The following is a 20,172-nucleotide window of genomic DNA, read 5'->3' on the forward strand; positions in this document are numbered from 1 at the left end:
TCTCACATCACACTCATTTAGACTTCGTTGTGCAAATACCCAGAAATTTAGCACTTGTGACATACCTTTTATTTCTTTCTTTCTAGGCATTTTTTGGTCTGAAGTTTCTTCATTGTCTGGAAGGGATCATGGAAATAATATTACTTAAGGTCTTCCATGACAGTGTGGAAGGGTCTTTTTCACTTGAATGTTAGTTTTGCTGAATGTGAGGTTCACAGTTCACTGTTTCTTTGCTTGAATATCTTATATATGCTATTGCATTGCTTTTAGGCACAAAGTATTGCTCTCAAAAAGGTAGATGAGATTCTCATTTGGTTTTCTTTGTACGTCACTTATACTTATTTGTCAATAAGAGCTCCATGTTCCTAAGCTTATAAACTCGGAAAACTAGAAGTAACTATTTTTTTGGGTTGATATGGGCCAGTGTTATCATACAATTGATCCATTTTTTATCATTTATGATTATTTATTGAACACCTACTATGTGCCAGCCATTGCACTCAGGCTAGGGAATATTTAGTAAGACAGACACAGGATTTTTTATTTCTTGGAGCTAACTTTTAGTCTCCTGAGATAGAAATTAAGCCACATGCATATTAAATAGGTAATGAGACAGGACAGCGGGAGGTTGTCACTGCTCTGGTGAACAGAAACACAGCAGGGACAGGGCTCAGGACAGCTCAGGTTGTCCCGTGTCTTAGGCCCATCGAGTATTGGCTGATGCTTCTGTGACTTTTCTCCTTCCTGACATATGGCAGCTTTTTAACAGGAAGGGAACATGACCCACAATTTACAGCACCCATCCACCTCTTTCCACACTGTGTCCTAGGAGGCCAAGGTGCATGAGCAGACAGACAGAGGGAACTGGAGGATGAAACAGCCACAATGTGTAAAATCCCTCAGCTTTCCCCACCCACAACTGTGCAGCAGAACCACCCACGAGGCTGTGTCCTCTCCAGTCCTCTACTTCTAAAGGATGACAAGAGCCCTTCCCCAGAGGAAGATGATATGGCAGCAACATTTCCCTTTTAGAAAAAACAGGGTCCAGCAGATATTCTCTACATTTGTATTTAAGACTAAAGTTCTATACCAGATCATTCTGGGATCACCAGAACACACACAGCGAACTCCACATGTAGCTGTATAAGTAGATTAGGTTCATCAATGTTCCAGATGACACTTTTATATTGGAGTTACTCTGGTTTCACTTCTGTCTATGCCTCATGGGTCATGGTGTCCGGTCACTACCCAGAGCTTGCACCTTCCTCTGCCCCAGGACTGGAAAGCCCGATGCTTCTGGTCATGTTGGCCTCTCACGATGCCCCTGACCTCCATCCTCAACAGAACCGGCACCCTCTTTTCTAAGCTCCTATGCCATGGACTTGAAGGAGCATCAGAGAGACAGGGAGAGTGAGCTCCTGATAGCTGGACAGTGATTCTAAATCTTGGCTGTTGTGAATAGCTCTGCAATAAACAGAGGAGTGCAGATACCTTCTCTATATCCTGAATTCCCCTCTTCTTGGCTACATACCCAGCAGTGGGATTGCTGGGTCAAATGGTAGTTGTGTTTTTAGTTTTTTGAAGAATCTCCATACTGTTCTCCATTGTGGTTGCACTAACTTACATTCCCACCAACATTGCCTGAGGGTTCCCCTTTCTCCACATCCTCGGTGGCATTCGTTATTGCCCATCTTTTTGATTAATGAATTTTAACTGGTATCATTTCATTGTAGTTTTGATTTGCATTTCTCTGGTGCTTAATGATGTTGAATATTGGTTCATATACCTGCTGCCATTTGTGTGTCTTCTTTTGAGAAATGTCTACTCAGATCCTTTGCCCATTTTTAAATTGGATTATTTGATTTCTTTTTCCTTGTTGCATTTTTGGAGCTCTTTATATGTTCTAGTTATTGACCTCTTGTCACATGGGGAGTTTGCAAACATTTTCTCCCATTCTGTGGGTTGTCACTTCCCTTTGTTGATTGTTTACTTTGTTGCAAAAAGCTTTTTCACTTGCTGTGATCCCCTTTGTCCAATTTTGCTTTGGATGCCTGTGCTTGGGGGAATTACTCAAGAACTCCTTGCACAGACCAGTGTCTTGAAGCATTTCCTCAATGTTTTCTTTCAGTAGTTTCACAGTTTCAGATCTTAGATTTAAGTCTTTAATTCATTTGGATTTGCTTTGTGTATATGGTAAGAGATAAGGGTCTAGCATAATTTTTCTGCATGCAGATATTGAGTTTTCCCAGCACCGTCTGTTGAAGAGTTCACCATCATCTCTCTTCTGTATGTTCTTGGCATCTTTACCAAAGATAAGTTCACTATAGAGGTGTGGATTTATGCCTGGGTTCTCCATTCTGTTCCAGTAATCTGTGTGTCTGTTCTTATGCTGTGACTGTGCTGTTTTGGTTATTAGAGCTCTGTAGTATAATTTGAAGTCCGGTAATGTTTGTTTTAATCTTTTTGCTCAGGATGGCTGTGGCTATTCTGGGTCTTTTGTGGCTCCATGTAAATTTCAGGATTATTTTTTATATCTCTGTGAAGAAGAGTGTTCTTGGTATTTTGATGGAGATTGCATTGAATCTGTAGGTTGCTTTGGATTGCAAGGACATTTTAACAGCATTAATTCTTCCAATCCATGACCCTGGAATATCTTTCCATTTTTTGGTCTGTAATCATTAATTTCTTTCATCCATGTCTAGAGTTTTCAGCATAGATATATTTCACTTCTTTGTTTAAGTTTATTCCTAGGTATTTTATTTTATTTGTAGCCATCGTAAATGGAATTACTGTCTTGGGTTCTTTTTCAGATTGTTTCCTGCTGGCATTTAGAAATGCTGCTGATGTTTGCATGTTGATTTCCTATTCTGCAACTTTACTGAATTTGTTTATCACTTCTAGTAGTTTTTTGAGGAGTCTTTAGGTTTCTCTAGATATAAGATAATATACTCTGTGAAAAAAAAAGGATAATTTGACTTCTTCCATTCCAGTTGGGATACCCTTTACTTCTTTCTCTTGTCAGATTCTGTGTGTTAGCTAGAATTTCCAGTACTGTGCTGAGTAGCAGTGGTGAGGTGGGCATCCTTGTCCTCTTCTGGATCTTAGAGGAAAGGCTTTCAGTTTTTCCCCATTCAGTATGATACATGCTGTGGTTCTGTCATATATGCCTTTTTATCATATTGTGGTAAGTTCCTTCTATACTGTTTTTTGATACTTTCTGTCACAATTGGATATTGAATTTTATTGAGTACTTTTTGACCGTTAATTAAAATCTCATACGGTTTTTGTCCAACCAACTTTTCATTTTGTTTATGTTTTGTATTTGGTTTTATTTCAATTTCTTTTATTTATGCTCTGATTTTGTTATTTCTTTCCTTCCACTAATTTTGCTTTTGGTTTGCTGTTGTTGTAGGTTTGGAGATGCATCATTCGGTTGTTTATTTGAAGCTTTTCTACTTTTTTGATATAGGCACTTATTGCTATGAACTTTCCTCTTATTACTGCTTTTACTGTATCCCATAGATTTTGATATATTGTGCTTTCATGTTCATTTGTTTTGCAAAATGTTTTAAATTCCTTTTTAATCTTTTCATTGGCCCACTGGTCATTCAGGAACATATTTAGTTTCCATGTGTTCATATAGTTTCCAGTGTTCATCTTGTTATTGAATTCTAGTTTTATTCCGTTGTGGCCAGAAAAAATACTTCGTATGATTTTATGAGTTTTTGTGAGATTTTTAAGACTTGTTTTGTGGCCTAACATGTGGTCTATCCCTAAGAATGATCCATGAGCCAAGGAGAAAAATATGTGCTCTGCTGCTATTGGATGAAACATTCTGTAAATATCTATTAGGCCCATTTGGTCTCTAGTGCAGATTAAGTCCACTGTTTCTTTGTTTCTTTCCTGTCGGAATGGAATGTCCAGTGCTGAAAGTGCAGTGTTGAGGTCTACAACAATTACTGTATGGTGGTCTCTCTTTCTGTAGCTCTGGTAATATTTACTTTATATCCAGGTTTTCCAGTGTTGGGTGCATGTATATTTACTGCTGTAATTGACCTCTTTATCATTATATACAGATGTTCTTTCTCTCTTTTATATGTTTTGTCTTGAAATCTCTTTTGTCTGATAGGAGTACAGCTATCCCTGCTCTTTTTTGGGTTCCATTTGCAGCGAATATCTTCTTGCATCACATTGTTTTCGTCTTTGTGTGTCCTTATAGGTGAAGTGGATTTCTTGTAGTCAGTAGATTGTTGGCTCTTGATTTTTTGTTATCCAGCCACTCTATGTCTTTTGATTATGGAGTTTAGTTTATTCACTTTCAATGTTACAATCAGTACATAAGGATGATAATACTTACCATGTTGTTCTTTGATTCCTGGTTGTTTTGTGGTCCTACCTTTCCTTCCTGTACAAAGTCTTTGTTTCCAATTTTAAATGGCCTTGTAATAATGTTCAGAGTAGCTTCCTTTTGCTGCTTCACCCCCATCTGGTTACTCCCCCTCTCAACATTTCATTGCAGCCATACTGTCCTTCTTGACATTCTTTAACATAGTGTGCTCGTTTCTCCCTCAGGGCCTTTGCACTGCTTCCTTCTTTAATTTCTAAAGCATTTTTATGGTTCTTTCATTGCCCAATGGGGGAGAATTTAGAAGAAATTTCTGAGCTGTGGCCAATAGTTTCTCTGGATGGTCAGGGACTTGGAAGGGACATAGTTGGAAATTGGTGACAAGGAGGTCTGGAGAAGTGGTATAAGGGAGGAACCTCTCTAAATGGACAAAAACCAAGAAGATATTTGTTTGCAATGTGAACATTCACATTGCAAACAAATGCTCATGGAGTTAGGATGTTCTTTTATACTCATGGAGTAAGGATGTCCCTTTCATTGTGTATCTGTCAGCATCTTTCTCCAGACAGTCCAGTCATTGCCTAAATGTTCATGGCACAGTGGCCACAGTGATGGGGATGGAGGTGACACAGGCACAATGAATTGTACCTCACTTGGAAGCAAGGAGTCAGGATCAATCACAGCCCATGCTCGCCAGGAAGGAGTCAGCAGCACCAAAGCACTGAGAGTCAGGGCTCCACTTTGCTGCGGCCATTGGGAAGCTGACCACACACCCTGGCCCTTGTGCTGCACTCCACAGGAGGATCCAGGACCACAGGAAGATTCAATAAGACCCAAAGTCTCATAATATAACTTCTAAAATGCCCAAATACAATAAAGATAATCACACGTCATAACAGGATCCAGAAAAATCACCTGTTGACTGAGAAAAGACAATCAGTAAACACGAACACTGAGATGCTGGAGTTACTGGAGTTCTGTGACAGACATTTTAGGGAGGAAATCATAAAATCACTATGATGAGCAATAATAGACACTTTTTCACAAATGGAAAATGAGAAAAATTCAGAAATGAAATATGAGTTATGCATACACAAAATAGAAATTAGAGGGCTGAATATCGTGATAGAGAAAGTAAAATCTCACTGTGTGGACTCAGGGACAGGTAACACCTAAATATTATTCCAGAAATGTGGGAAGCTATTTAGCATAACCAGAGAACAATAATTACTAACAAGAAGTAGCTAAAGACATAAAAAACAGTGAAGCTGCTTTGACCGGGCAAGCAAGGTAGAAATGTTCAATAGATTAAACATTTATTTATTAGAAGATAAAGGTGACCTTTCAGTCTGCATAGCACTCACCACCATTAGCATTCTCTGGAGGGGGTCACCAGGGTACTACAGGTGTGCTAATGGGTGAGCAAGGCCAGAAGCAAGTTCAAGTTCAATGGGCCCTGGGTCCCTGCTCACTGGCCTGGGTTGGAGGTCACAGCAGCTGCTTCCTGCCCAGGGAAACATTCAGAACTCACACTCACCAGAGCCTCCTGACACTGGAGCCACAACTGGGCCTGGGGACACAGAACAGTGTGGTTGTGGGTGGGAAAGGGCTCAGACTGGAATAAAGCACCACCCAGAAAGAAACTCTGCCCCCAGGGAACTGAGGGGAGATAAAAGGCCACCACAGAGGCAGCACCAGCTGTGTGGCCAGAGTGTCCTTGGCACATCCCCATCAAGGCCTGGGCTCCTCTCCTGCTGCTCCTCCTCACTCTCCTCAGATTCGTTAGAGTTCAAACCAGCATGTGAGGTGATCCTCTGTCCTCCTTCCTCACTCATGACATGTGCCTGTTTTTGTTTCAGGGTCCAGCTCTCAGGCTGTGAAGACTCAGCAACCCTCGCTGATTCTGTTCCAGGAGGGAACAGTCACTGACACCTGTGACTAATCTCTAATATGCACAGTTACTAAAGTTGTATTTTATTTTTTGCCATTAAAATCCAGTTGTTTCATGTTTTTAACCAACTCTGTTTTCTATATAGTCATTTTTTTTTTTGCCTTAGCATTTATACTTCATGGTCTTTAGGCCACATTTCTGGTTTTAAAAATTTAGAGCATTATTTTAGGTAAATATTAAAGATAGCAATATATCATAGATTCCAGAATGGACATTAAAATCATTAGTTCTTTTAAATATTAAAGAAACCACCTAGAAGAAGTGATGGAAGTAAAAGTTTTAAAAATCCTATTCAGACGAGATCGGGTGTGTTCAGGGTGGTATAGCCGTAGATAGTTTTGGATTTTCTCTTGCTTAGATGAGGCTCCCTATCCTCCCCTCCCCAACCTCATATGGTGCTGTTTGTAGCTTATGTTGGGTAAGAACCTTTGGCTTTGTTTGTGAGTGCTCTGATGGCGATCTATGTTCCTGACAGATGCCTTAGTTATGGATAATCCTTAGTGTAATGGTTTTTCTCAGTTGCTTGTATGCTCTAGCAGTGCTGAGCTGTGGGTGTGGACAGAGTCCTTGTCTCTCTTTCATGGGAGAGGATGGAGGCCTTGGAAATCCTTGCTCTTTCCCCAGCGTGTGTTCTAACTAGCACTGTGAATCCTACTGGCACAACCAGTTTAATCTCTGAGACAGGAGGGGGCGCTTGTGCATTAGAATCGATCATCGATCTCATCCTGTACCACTGAGTCAGTAAATGTCATAAAGGGCTGTGCAAGCTGACCTCCGTGTCAGTAGATGGCGATTGCCAGAAGGAACAGGCTGCCTGTTGTTTTTGTGACTGGCCCTACTCTCGGGAGGAGCACCTAATGCCCCAGGTGGTGGGTGGGGCCCTGGAACTTCCAGGCTTGTCCTTATTCTCTGCCACAGTAGAGGCTGGTGGGGGAGTCAGGCTGGGCGGGGCTGGGTTGGGCTGGCTGGGTTTAGGCTCCACAAAAGCTGGTAAGGTAACTAGTTTGACAGATCTCAGAGGTCTGCTCCCAGCTTCTGGGGAAAGCTGCCAGGGAGGGGCTGAAGTGACCCTGCTCAGCCGGAAAGTCTGCTTGTGGAGATGGGGCCATCTGAGATTCACAATCTGACTGTCCAGCTCTCACACTCCCCCTGGCCTGCGTGCCTGCCCCGCTTGGGTGCCTCTCTATGAAACACCGGCAGGCGGGGCACTCCAATATTGGGCACCCTGGGTCCACTATAAGTCCACAAAGGAAGAAGTGTGGACCATACTCTCTGTGGATGACTCAGCCTGCAGTTACGCACCCAGTGGGGAGAGGGAGTAGTTGCCAAATTCCTGGCATGAACTGCTCTCCTGGTTGGAATGGGTGGGAGAGGGGCTGCTGCTTCAGGTCTGCCCCAGTGCCTGAATAAGATGTGCCTGGTTTCCATGGCTCCCAGAGGTGGGCTCCTCCTCAATGCAGAACTCGCTCCTGTCAAACACGGTGGTTTTCCTGTGTGTGTTTGGGGGGGGGATGGGGGCGGGCTTTGTCTCAGCGCCCCACCTCCCAGAATCCCACAGTATTCTACTGTCAGGTCTGTCCGCGCATGCTTCCTCACCACCCGAGTCCAACCCACACACCTCCCCACCGTGTTTCCAGCAACCAGCTCGAGTCCAGAGGGCAGGGAGTCCGGCCTCCTTGTCTAACCCACTGGCATGTGCCTCCAGAAAACATCGCTGGGCAGGGAATTCCCGAATCAGCGTAGAAATAATAAAACAGAGAGTAAAAAATAAAAATAATTAACAAAATGAAAAGTTGGTTTTTTGAAAGATAAACAAAATTGATAAACTACTAGTGAGACCAACCAAGAAAACAGGAGATAAGTCCCAAGTAAACAAAATTAGAAATGAAAAAGGAGACATTACAACGGACACCACAGAAATATAAAATGTCATCAGAGACTATTATGAAGAACTATACACTTACAAACTAGATAGCAAAAGGAAATACATAAATTCCTGGAAACATGCAACCTACCAAGTTTGAACCAGGAAGAAGTAGAAACCCTGAACAGAACAATAATGAGATTGAATCAGTAATAAAGTCTCCCAACAAAGAAAATCCCAGGACTGGATAGATTTACAGCCAAATTCTACCAAATGTGTGAAGAAAAACTAATACCATTCTTCCTGAAAACTATTCCCAAAAAATCAAGATCCTCCTCAATCTATGTGATTTTGTTATGGCAGCCTGAGCATTTTGTGGACTACACGGGTACTGGGGTTTTCTTACATTATCACCTTCTCAGAGTGACTGCCTTAGTTCGCTGAGGCTGCTGTAAAAAAATGACATAGACTGAGTGATTTCAACAACAGAAACTTTGTCCACAGTTCTAGAGATTAGAAATGCCAGACCAAAGTGCCTGATGATTTGGTTCCTGGTGAGGACTCCTTTTCTGGCTTGCAGGTGGCCGCCTTCTTGTTAGTCCTCACTTGGAGGACAGAGTGAAAACTCTGGTGTCTCCTCTTCTCCTTCTTATAAGGGCACTAATCACGGGGGGGATTCACCCTCATGACCTTATCTAAATCTAATCACCTCCCAAAGTCCCTGCCTCCAAATGCCATCATGTTGGTGATTAGAGCTTCGACATGTGCATTTGAGCAGGCCTTGAAACTGCCTTTGACAGTTCTCTCCAGCTTGAAGACCTGGTAGCTTCAGCTCCAGCCTCTTCTCCCCGACCTCTTGTCCAGGTCACCCAGCCTGGGGCAGCACAACATGCTCAGATTTAGGGGGGTTGTTACCCACAAATTCCACCTACAGCACCAATGCCAGCACCCAGCCAGCCTTTGCTGGCACCAAAACTGTATTTTTTCCCCTGACTCATGCACTGCCTCTGGCTTTGCAGTTGCCACCTACACACCCAGCCCTGAAACCAATATTTACCAAATATTTGGCATCTCTGCTCAATTCTGGGCAGCACAAGCCCACCCTCCTTGAGATCCATGGTTTCACCAACACTAGTGGGCTTTGAGAGCAGTGAGGCAGCCCTAGATCTGAGCCCTGCCTTTGGAGCACTCAGCACTACAGCAGAAAGAAGAGGGGCCCCAAGCACCACACAAGCTATGGGGGAAGCCTGGGCTTGAAGAGCTGGAACTCTCCTGGCCAGGACACCCCCATGGTGAGTGTGGGAACCAGCACGATGAATATCTCTGTGTTTGGAGGCACTGTTGCCCCTACTTTTAGCCACATCCTTAGGGGTCCACCCAAGAAGAAACTCCTAATTTCAAGTCAGGAGCTCAGCACCCCTGCAAGCAAGGCTGCCTCTAGGAACACGGCCAGGCCAGCCTCTGACCCTAGCAAGCCTACTTCTTGCATGGGCCCTGTGAGGAGGAACCTTGTATTTGGGGCCCCCTTGTCACCTGCCTGGGTTTCTGCTGCACACAGAACTGCTGAGTCATGTTCCAGGTCATCCTCCTCCAGGTGTGGCTCAACTGCCTTGGGATGCAAGAAGTGAATGCTGCACTCAAAGGAGAGCTTCCCGGAGCAGTAGCCAGTGTCTCTGATCGCACCAGGATTCTCATGATTCATGAGCATGGATGGGGTCTTTTTTCATTTGTGTCCTCTTCAGTTTCTTTCATGAGTGTTTTGTAGTTTTTCATGTGGAGATCTTTCACCTTCTTGGTTAAATTTATTCCTAGGTATTTTTTGTACCTATTGTAAATGGGATTGCCTTCTTGATTTCTTTCTCAGCTAGATGATTACTGATATATAGAAATGCTACTGACTTTTGTACATTGATTTTGTATCTTGCAACTTTACTTAATTCATTTATCAAATCTAAGAGTTTTCTGGTGAGGTCTTTTGGTTTTTCTAAATATAAGATCATATCATCAGCAAACAGTGATATCATGATTTTCTCTTTTCCAATATGAATGACTTTTATTTCTTTCTTTTTCCAGATTGCTCTGGCTGGGACTTCCTGTACTATGCTGAATGACTGTGGTGAAAGTAAGCATGCTTGTCTTGTTCCAGACCTTAGAAGAAACACTTTCCACTTTTCCCCATCAGCATAATGTTAGCTGTAGGTTTGTCATATACTATTTTTAGGAATGTTTCTTCTATGCCTTGTTCCTTGAAGGTTTTTATCATGAAAAGGTGTTAAGTTTTATCACATGCTTTTTCTGCATCTATTAATGTTTTTATCTTTGATTCTGCTTATGTGATGTATCACATTTGTTGATTTGTGTATGTTGAACCATCCCCATGGTCTTGATGTACAATACCACTTGATCATAGTGTATGATCTTTTTGGTATGCTGTTCAATTTGGTTTGCTAGTATTTTCTTGAGGATTCTTATGTCTGTGCTCATCAGGGAGATTAGTCTATAGTTTACTTTTTTGTTGTATCCTTGTCTGTTTTTGGGTGATACAGGCCTCATAGAATGAGTTGGGGAGAATTCCCTCCTCTTTGATTTTTGTGGAATAGTTTCTGAAACGCACACGCACCCCTTTGTCACACACACTCTCGTATACACTCTCACTCTCTCCTCCAGTTGTTGCTCACTCACGCTGTTATGCCTTGTTAGTCCACGATCTGTGCTCTGCCCCAGAGCCGACATACACATGCTCTAAAACACATGTGCACACAGTTTTCTTGTGGCTCTTTTCTCACCCATTGACACACACGTGTCTGCAGTTCCCTTTTCTTGCACTGTCGGTGCCCAGCTTTGGGATCAGGGTAATGCAAATGTCATAGAATGCATCAGGAAGTGTCCTCTACTCTTCACTTTTTTGGACTCTTCCTATTGCATGATTGTCCTTTGCTATCCAGCCACTTCCTCCTCTAGCACACATCTTCTCCCTCAGGACCTGCTCAACAGCCTCTCTGAACCTCAGTTTCCTCTTCTTCAATGTGCAGATAGTAACAGAATCTGCCCTTGGGTGGTTCTGAATAGTGAATCAGTTAACGTGTAAAAATTGATTTTATTGCATTTTCAATCATGTCACCTAAAAACAGAGGAGACTTTATTATTTTCTTTTCTATATGTATTAATATGTACCCTTTCTTTTTCTCACTGTATTGCACTGGCTCAGTTGGTGGCATGAGGTTGAATAAGACCAGGTATCCTTACCTTGTTCCAGATCACATGGGGATAACATTCAGTCTTTCACAGTTAAGCATGATTTCCTTATATTCTTTGAAGATAGCCTCTTCCCGACTGAGGAAGTTCCTTCCTATATTTAGTTTGCTGATAGTTTTTGTTATTATTATTACGTTTTTATTTCAGGTTATTATGGGAGTACAAAGGTTTAGGTTATGTATATTGCTTTTGACCCCCAGCCCCCTAGTTTTTATTATTAATGGTTGTTGAACTTTGTCAAATGTTTTCTGCACCTGTTGACATGATTGTATAGTTTTTGTTGATATTGTAAATTACATTATTTTCTAATGTCAAAATACCCTTGTAATCCCACAGTACAACCCATTTGGTCAGAATGGAGTACTTTAATATATGGATAAATCAAATTTCTGTATACCGTATTTTGCAAATCTTTGAATTTATGTGTATGATATGTTTGTTGATCTTTAGTTTTCTTTTTACATGTCTTTGTATGTTTTTAGTATTACAGTTACTCAGTTTATGGGCATAACTATGTAATACTCTGTAGCATCCTTTCTCTATATTCTGTAGTATCCTTTTTCTATCTGTAGATCTGGTGGTTAGTTCTCTCATTCATTCTAGATAATGATGATTTGTGTCTTCCCTCTTTAGATTGGTCAATCTTGCTAAAGATTATTTGATTTTATTGATTTTTTTGAAAGAAGAAGTAATGATAGTGGGTATCCATGCCTTGCTTCTCTATTAAATGTAGACGGCAGAGGACAGAATGAGTGAGCACATCAGCTTCTCCCAGGAGTCTAACCTAAGTTAGAGACTTAATGGTTCAGTTTTTATAGTACAGACAGGGTCAGGTTCAAGAAAATGTCAGATAAAATTTGTTGTGATGGTGATAAGTTGTCTTCTAACTTCTGTATATTACACAGGTATTGGTTCATTTTTTAACAGGATACCTACACACATATATTTTTACTATTTATATTAGGGCTTATTTCTTCATCATTTAGAAAATCACATGATGAGTTGGATCACATCCAAATGTCTATTTATAATCTCCTTAACACACAGCTCTTACAGAAAATAAAAAGGAAAACATTTGGAAATTGATCTGAGAGCTTAGAACCTATTTATTGGAACAGAAATATAAACATAAAACCCAAAAGACAACTGTGATGATATTTAATATTTGAAATGTCTACTTAATTTATATTCATGATTCTTGAAATGTACCATATTTTTCTGCTATGAATTTGTCCCATGTGTTGACCCAAACAGAAATGATTTTAGTTCCAGCACAATGAGATTTTGTCTACATGATTTTGTGGCTACAAGTTTATCTGCCTTGCTCAGGATGAACTAGAGATCTGCCAGTAGCTGGATGCATCATGGGACAGATGCTCAGGAGGCCTTGATCATCTCTAACTGAATTTTCAGGAGCAAAGAACGGGCGCAGTGGCTCTGCAGCAGGCACCTTAGTGAATGTAAAGATGTGGGATCCATCACTGATGTTATAAAAGGAAATGGTTCCAATATCCATATCCAGGAAAATGCCTACTCAGCGTAACCGGGGAGTCACCGAGAGGGTGGTTAGAGGCACAGTGCTGGCTGCGAAGAGCTCTTCCTCTCTCAAACCCGCAGTCCAGAAGCCAGATTCTGAAGACAGCAGAACTGGCTCTTGTCGATCAACAGATTCTTTGCAAACACCCAGGTCCCATTCTTTGCTTGTGCCCACGTCCACTTCCCAGTAATGGTGTCCAGAGGTAAACCGAGGGGAGCCCAGGACACAGATTCCCTGTTTGAATCTCTCAGCACACTCTCTGCAATTCTGTTTGAGATGTCCACAACGGACAGACCTCAGGTCATCAGAAATGATGAGTTGATTGTTGGCCGTGTCAATGTCCAAGGTCATATCCACTGTGGAAAGATGCATTCCCTAATTAAGTCAAATTTCATATAAAGAATGAATAAATATATTTGTTACAAGTCACTCTTATATTAGGCATTCTTTTTACATTAAGTTTTTTGATTATTTTATTAAAGATTTTTTCCATTTAGTGCATGAGATCCATGGAGACAGACCGTGATTTTTGTTTACACTCAAAGGTATAAAATTTAGCACAGACTCATTCCAAATATAGATATCTAATAAATATTTTAAATGATGGAAAAACAATTTTACTTATAAATGTCAGAAATCCAGATTCTCAGGCCAGCCCCATGCTATAGAATCAGAATCTGCATTTTAACAAGATCTCCAGGTAATTTAATGGATGTTCAAATTTGAGAAGCTGTGTTTTGGGTCAGCCCTGCCCAAAGAAATACAATGAAGCTACGAGTATAATTTAAAAATTTTCTGTAGACATATCAAAAAAATAACATGCAAAATTTCCTTAAATAACATATTATTCCATACATCCCATATCCACGTGGGGCACTAGCCATGTTTCAAAGGCTCAGTAGCCCCTGGTGGCACAAGGGCTGGGATGTGTGACCTAAATACTATATTTCCTTCAAAATCTCCAGCTGTCCCTGATCTATGCTCAGAGGTGAGAACTGTTACTCAGAGGGCACAACAGTTGCTTTTTCAAGGGCCATTGATGGACTGAGAGCAGGTGGCACAGATTCCCTACCTTGCAACTTCAGCATCCTTGGGTTCTGGTATAGAATTGCTCTCAGCTGGGGCTCTAGTTCCTTGATTTGGGAAACCATCTTCCCCAGCTGGCAATGGGGCTGGATGTCATTCTTCTGAGTGACCACGGAACAGGAGGGGCACGAGACACCTTCCCCACTGGGGTCCTTCCGGAGTGAGCTGATGCATTGGAGGCAGCAGATACAGCCACAATCGAGGCGCATGGGTTTTTCAAGATAAGACAGGCAGATGAGACATTTACTTGCTTCTTTAAATTGTTCAGCTATGGCCACCCTCTGCGGAAAAATGTACATGATATTGGAGTCCATGAGTTGAAAGACAATACTCCCTGGGGCTCTTTCATCTTTACATGCATAGGTATAGCAGTGCCTGGTAACAGGTAATGAAAGCACAACATAAATACGTCTATAAAAGACTCCTGGCCTTGAACTTCTGATATTTGAAATGCTAGTTGGAATGAAGGACATGGTTCTTCCTTTGGGAAGCACGTGTGGTGAAATGGTGGAGACTCAGCTGTCCAGCTCAGTTTATAGGAATTAAGATGAACTTTCAGTGTAAAAAAAAGAAGTACACTGGATTTTGAAGATGTAATGAGAAAAAGAATGTAAATTATCTTGTTAAGAACATTTAGGCATTGATTAAATGCTGAAATGATATCACATTTTCTGTATTAACATTTGACTTTTTTCCTAATTTAATGTGGCTACTAGAAAGTGTGTAATTACATGAGTGAGTTGCTTTATATTTCTGTTGGACAGCAGTGGTCTAGACCCAAAGACTCTCTAACATTCCCAGTCAGCAGCTCAATTGTTTCAATCTGGCTGTGGCAAAACTCCCTTCCAATAGCTGAGGTTGAACAAATCAAAGGGAGAAACTCCATTCATCATCTTATAGAGTTGGCCAAGCTATGACTAAGGAAATGGAAGACAGTAATTTCTCCAGCCTGGGTATTGAAAATCGAATTTATGCTCCTAGGAAAGGACCCCGTATCCCTAAGTGCCTGGCATTGAGTTGGCCTCAAATAACACTTGCTGAATTAGTAACCACACATTCTCCAAACCTTGCTCTCTAATATCTGTCCTTTGTAGTAATCTAGTAGGTAAAGAAAGAAATCACCTGAGTTCAGACTCACGTCTCCTCCCCTAGGTTCTCCTTTAGCCTCCACCTCTTTCCACCGACAGCTCAGTTGTGGAGTGAGCTCCACTTACCTGGAGTTTTTATATAGAGGGTCCCTCCTCCCACCCTAGTCACGCCCTGATTAACTTCCTTAATGCAATCAGATTTTGATTTAATTGTGTCATAAATTGGATTGTTATTGAAGCTGTAAAGAGATTGCCACAAATAAAGGATGTCATTTTGACTTAAGGGTTTTAAAAATTAATCTGGACAAATATTGTCATATTAGCATTCTAGATTAGATCTTGCATATTATGGGTATTGATAGGATTTGGGATTAGGACTGAAACTGTTGGAATGAAATATTGAGCATCAAAATTAATCTGTAAATGGAGCTAATTTTGTTAGGTAGATAGTTAGGATCTCCGGCTCTTCTTGGGACAAAGGTTCCCTGTTTTGATCAATTGCTCCACCTGGGAAGAAGGATAAGGGCGGGCACTTGATTTTGGCGTTGCCCCACCCTTAATCCTCTCCAGAGCAACTGCTACACCTGGGGAAGGAGGGAATGCTTTATCAATCTAGGAATTCCCCAGCCCAGGTATACTAAGATTTAGAAAGTGACCTAGAGTAACCTAAGGGTAATTAATATGCCATTAGCTTGAGTCTGCATTGTGATTCACCCCCCTCCACCTCACCCCTGGTGGGCTTTCTTAGAGGGAAGCTGTATGTGCAGATAGGATATTGAGGACACCTGTTGATCATCTGCCAACATCCTACACCTCCCAAGAGCCCGATCCCAGACTGGGCTAATAAAAGGAAACAATCTGAGAAGTCAGTAGTCAGTGAGTGAGTCAGTGGGTGAGTGAGTTGGTCTCTCTCCAGTCGCAGGCAGACCCGTGTTATTCTACACTGCAGAGCTGCTCCTGGGAAACTGTTCCCTGCCTGAGGTTACTCTGTTGCCCTGGCCTTGCTGGTGATTTTTCTAAGCAAGGAGTCAGAGGACCGGGATACTAGTCTGGAATTGACACTTTGGTGTGTCTGGTCGTTCTTTGGTCAAGAGCATACCAAGAACCAAGGGCAGATTTCCACCCTGACATCTTTTGTGCCAAAAGGTGAGATTCTGACAATTTTGAATAGTTTTGGATCATGAAAATAAAATCTTATATTTTGATCAAGGAAATTAGTCAAACTTACTCGGAGGTCTTTCCTAAAGCCACACTCATCAGACCAGTAATTTTTTTTTTTTTTTTTTTTTTTTTTTTTGAGACAGAGTCTCGCTGTGTTGCCTGGGCTAGAGTGAGTGCCGTGGCATCAGCCTAGCTCACAGCAACCTCAAACTCCTGGGCTTAAGCAATCCTACTGCCTCAGCCTCCCGGGTAGCTGGGACTACAAGCATGCGCCACCATGCCTGGCTAGTTTTTTCTCTATATATTTTAGTTGGCCAGATAATTTATTTCTGTTTTTAGTAGAGACGGGGTCTCACTCTTGCTCAGGCTGGTCTCGAACTCCTGAGCTCAAAGGATCCGCCTTCCTCAGCCTCCCAGAGTGCTAGGATTACAGGCGTGATCCACTGCCCCCAGCCCAGACCAGTAATTTTATTCAAAAGGACTTTTTCTCCAAGATTGTGAAGATTCATGTTCAGAAGTTTGGTTTAAAAAAACCCTAAAAGTGCCAGGTGTGGTGTGTGCCTGTATTCCTAGCTACTTGGGGGCGGGGGTGGGGGGGGGCGGTGCTGAATGGGCAGAATCCCTTGAGCCCAGGAGTTCAAGACCAGCCTAGGCAATATAAGGAGACTCTGTCTCAAAAAAACATTGTTTTCCCCTTAGTGACAGGGTCTTGCTGAAGTGCAGTGGTTATGATCTTAGTTCACTGTAGCCTCGAAATCCTGGGCTCAAGAGATCCTCCTGCTTCAGTCTCCTGCATAGCTGGGACTACAGTTGTGGCCAACACCACGCCTGGTTAATTTTGAATTTTTCTTTTGGTCGACATGGAGTCTTGCTATGTTTCCCAGGCTTGCCTCCAACTCCTGGGCTCAAGTGTTCCTCCCTCCTCAGCCTCCCAAAGTGCTGGGATTACAGGCGTGAGCCACTGTGCCTGGCTGAACAAACTTGAAAAATGTTTGTATCATCAATGTAAACCCATGTTCAGATGACAAAAAATATTTTACCAATTAAAATCATTTTGATTTGGTTCTTTTTCCTTTGGTTATTAGAAAATCTATAATTACATAGTGGGTCACATTATGTTTCTATTGGATATCTCTGGTCTAGACTCAGCCCCTCCAGCTCCCCGGCTGGTCCAACCTGACCGTGGCAAAGACCCACAGCAGCAGCTGCCAGCCTGAATTGAGTCACTGGGGGAAACCCAATTTGTTGTCTCCTAGAGTAGCCAAAGCTGTGATTTGATTGAGACAAGAAGGGATATGCCACATCTCCAGCCTGGGTATGGAGAATCTGGTCCCACCTACAGATCCTGGAGCAGAGGACCCTGAGGCCCCAAGTGCACCCACTGTGCCTGGCACTGAGTGGGTCTCAGATGGCACTTGCTGCGTGAATACATTATTCAATTGCCAAGACTGTGCCTTCCTGTATATTACTTTTGTAGAAATCCAAGAAGTAAAACCAAATTAAGATTGGACTCACCTCTCCTCTACTCACCTCCCAAAGGTGGCTCAATTCCATAGTGAAACTGACCTGCAAACATTTTTATTTAGAAGGAATCTCCTCCCACCTACTCACACCTGGCCTCGCCTCTTTCATCTGATTATATTTTGATTTAATTCTTGGGGAAACAGGATTTTTACTAATGATAGGGAGGTTACCACCAATAGGTACGAATGTTTTAACTCAACATTGAACCCACATTTCAAAATGTATTCACCTAAGAGGTGATGGCATGCTCGCCATCAAATTGGTACTAACTGATCAACACTTAGGTGCTGACATGGAAGTAATACTCATTGGGTGCTGCGTGGGTGGGAGGGGGATGGTGGGGATGGGTAAACTCATAACTAATGGGTGCAGAGCGCACTGCATGGGGGATGAGCACACTCGTAGCTCTGGCTTGGGTGATGCAAAGGCAATATATGTAATCAAAATGTTTGTACCCCCATAATATTTCTGAAAATTAAAAAAATGTATTGCATTTTCAGAAATTTCTCATTTGAGCACAATTGACCCTTGAACAACATCAGTTCAAACTGCACAAGTCCACTTTTCTTCCACCTCTGCTACCCCTGAGACAGCGAGACCAACCCCAGCTCTTTCTCCTCCTCCTTCTCAGTCTGCTCAACTTGAAGAAGACAAAGATAAAGACTTTTATGACTATCCACTTCCACTTAAGGAATGGTAAATCTATTTCCTCTTCTTTATGATTTTTAAGTAACATTTTCTTTTCTCTAGCTTACTTTATTCAAAGAATACAGTATATAATGCATATAACATGCAAAATATGTGTTGATTGACTGCTTATGTTATCAGTTAGGCTTCTAGTCAACAGTAGACTATTAGTAGTAAAGTTTTTGGGGAGTCAAAAAGTATACTGAAATTTTTTTGTTTTGTTTTGTTTTGTTTTTTTGAGACAGAGTCTCACTCTGTTGCCTGGGCTAGAGTGCCATGGCATCAGCGTAGCTCATAGCAACTTCAAACTCCTGGGTTCAAGCAATCCTTCTGCCTCAGCCTCCCAAGTAGCCGGGACTACAGGCATATACCACCATGCCCAGCTAATTTTTTTTCTATATATATTTTTAGCTGTCTAGATCATTTCTTTCTATTTTTAGTAGAGATGGAGTCTCACTCTTGCTCAGGCTGGTCTTGAACTCCTGACCTGGAGTGATCCTCCCACCTCGGCCTCCCAGAGTGCTAGGATTACAGGCGTGAGCCACCTCCACCCGGCTTATACTGAAATTTTTGATTACACAGCGTTTGGGCACCCCTACTCCCACATTGCTCAAGGGTCAGCTGTATTTTAAATCTCAACAATATTGCCCGTGGTCAGTATTTATACATTTTTTTCTTAGCTTTTAGACAAAATCAGTGCTGTACATTTAACTTCATTAATACCACTCTCTATATATTTGTAAACAGTTCATGCTTATTCTGCAAAGCACACAGTTATAGGTAAAATTCCCATTTTAATTTGACTGTTATTTTCTCAAGATGGAAAAGCCTTAGCTTTATTAATTAATATTCACTCTTCACTAATACCTGATATAATTTCTCACTCACTTTAGCTCAACTATTTAGAATATTTGATTTAGGTCCAGATTGATGGACATACAGCCTATTTGCTAAGGAGTCATGTGGTCCCAAGGAGAGGATATTGAATCTATCCTTTGAGACAGATTCCTCTCTTTGATTTTACTACCAATATCTAAAAAGCAATCTCTTATTGCCATCTTGTTTTACTGTGCATTGAAATGTAAAAGTGTAGGTGTATGAAAAATAATGATGCTTATTTTAAATATTTGTGAGGTTCAAAAAATGGGCAGGTCATAACAACGGTTAATAAGCTGTACATATGCATGGGTTCCGCATCCTTGTTTTCATCCACGGGTCGTGTTCAAAATAAAAATTGCACCTGTACTGAACTTATAAAGATTTTTTGCCTTGTCATAATTTTCTAAACAATACAGTATAACAACTGTTCACACACTGTTTACATCGTGCTGGAGATTGGAAGTAATAAGATGGTTTAAAGTATATGGGTGGATGTGCATGGGTTATATGCAAATACTGCACCATTTTTTATTAGGGAGTTGAGCATCCAGGGATTTTGGCATGCGTAGGAGTTCCTGGAACCAATCTGGATACTGAGGGACAACTGCATATTAAATCATCGTTTTTATTATACAATAATATTATAAGTAGAGTCCGCAGCGCCACCTAGTGGCTCCCGGCCCCGGGCACAGGGAAGCGGAGCCGGCGGAGCAGCGATGACGCCCTCACAGGCAGTGAGCGGGAACCCCGTGCAATGGCCCTGGCAGAGGCAGGAGCAGGGAGAAAACCCGTAAA

At 41.8% G+C, this 20,172-nt stretch overlaps 1 protein-coding gene across 1 annotated transcript in view; it reads left to right on the forward strand.

The window, feature by feature from the left end:
• The window catches only part of LOC123625663 (immunoglobulin lambda-1 light chain-like), a 995,149-nt gene that overhangs the window by 141,361 nt on the left and 833,616 nt on the right, over nt 1-20,172 (forward strand). The gene's annotated exons all lie outside the window — the stretch shown is intronic.

The sequence above is a fragment of the Lemur catta genome, chromosome 21 (assembly GCF_020740605.2).
Source record: "Lemur catta isolate mLemCat1 chromosome 21, mLemCat1.pri, whole genome shotgun sequence".
NCBI classification, from domain to species: Eukaryota; Metazoa; Chordata; class Mammalia; order Primates; family Lemuridae; genus Lemur; species Lemur catta.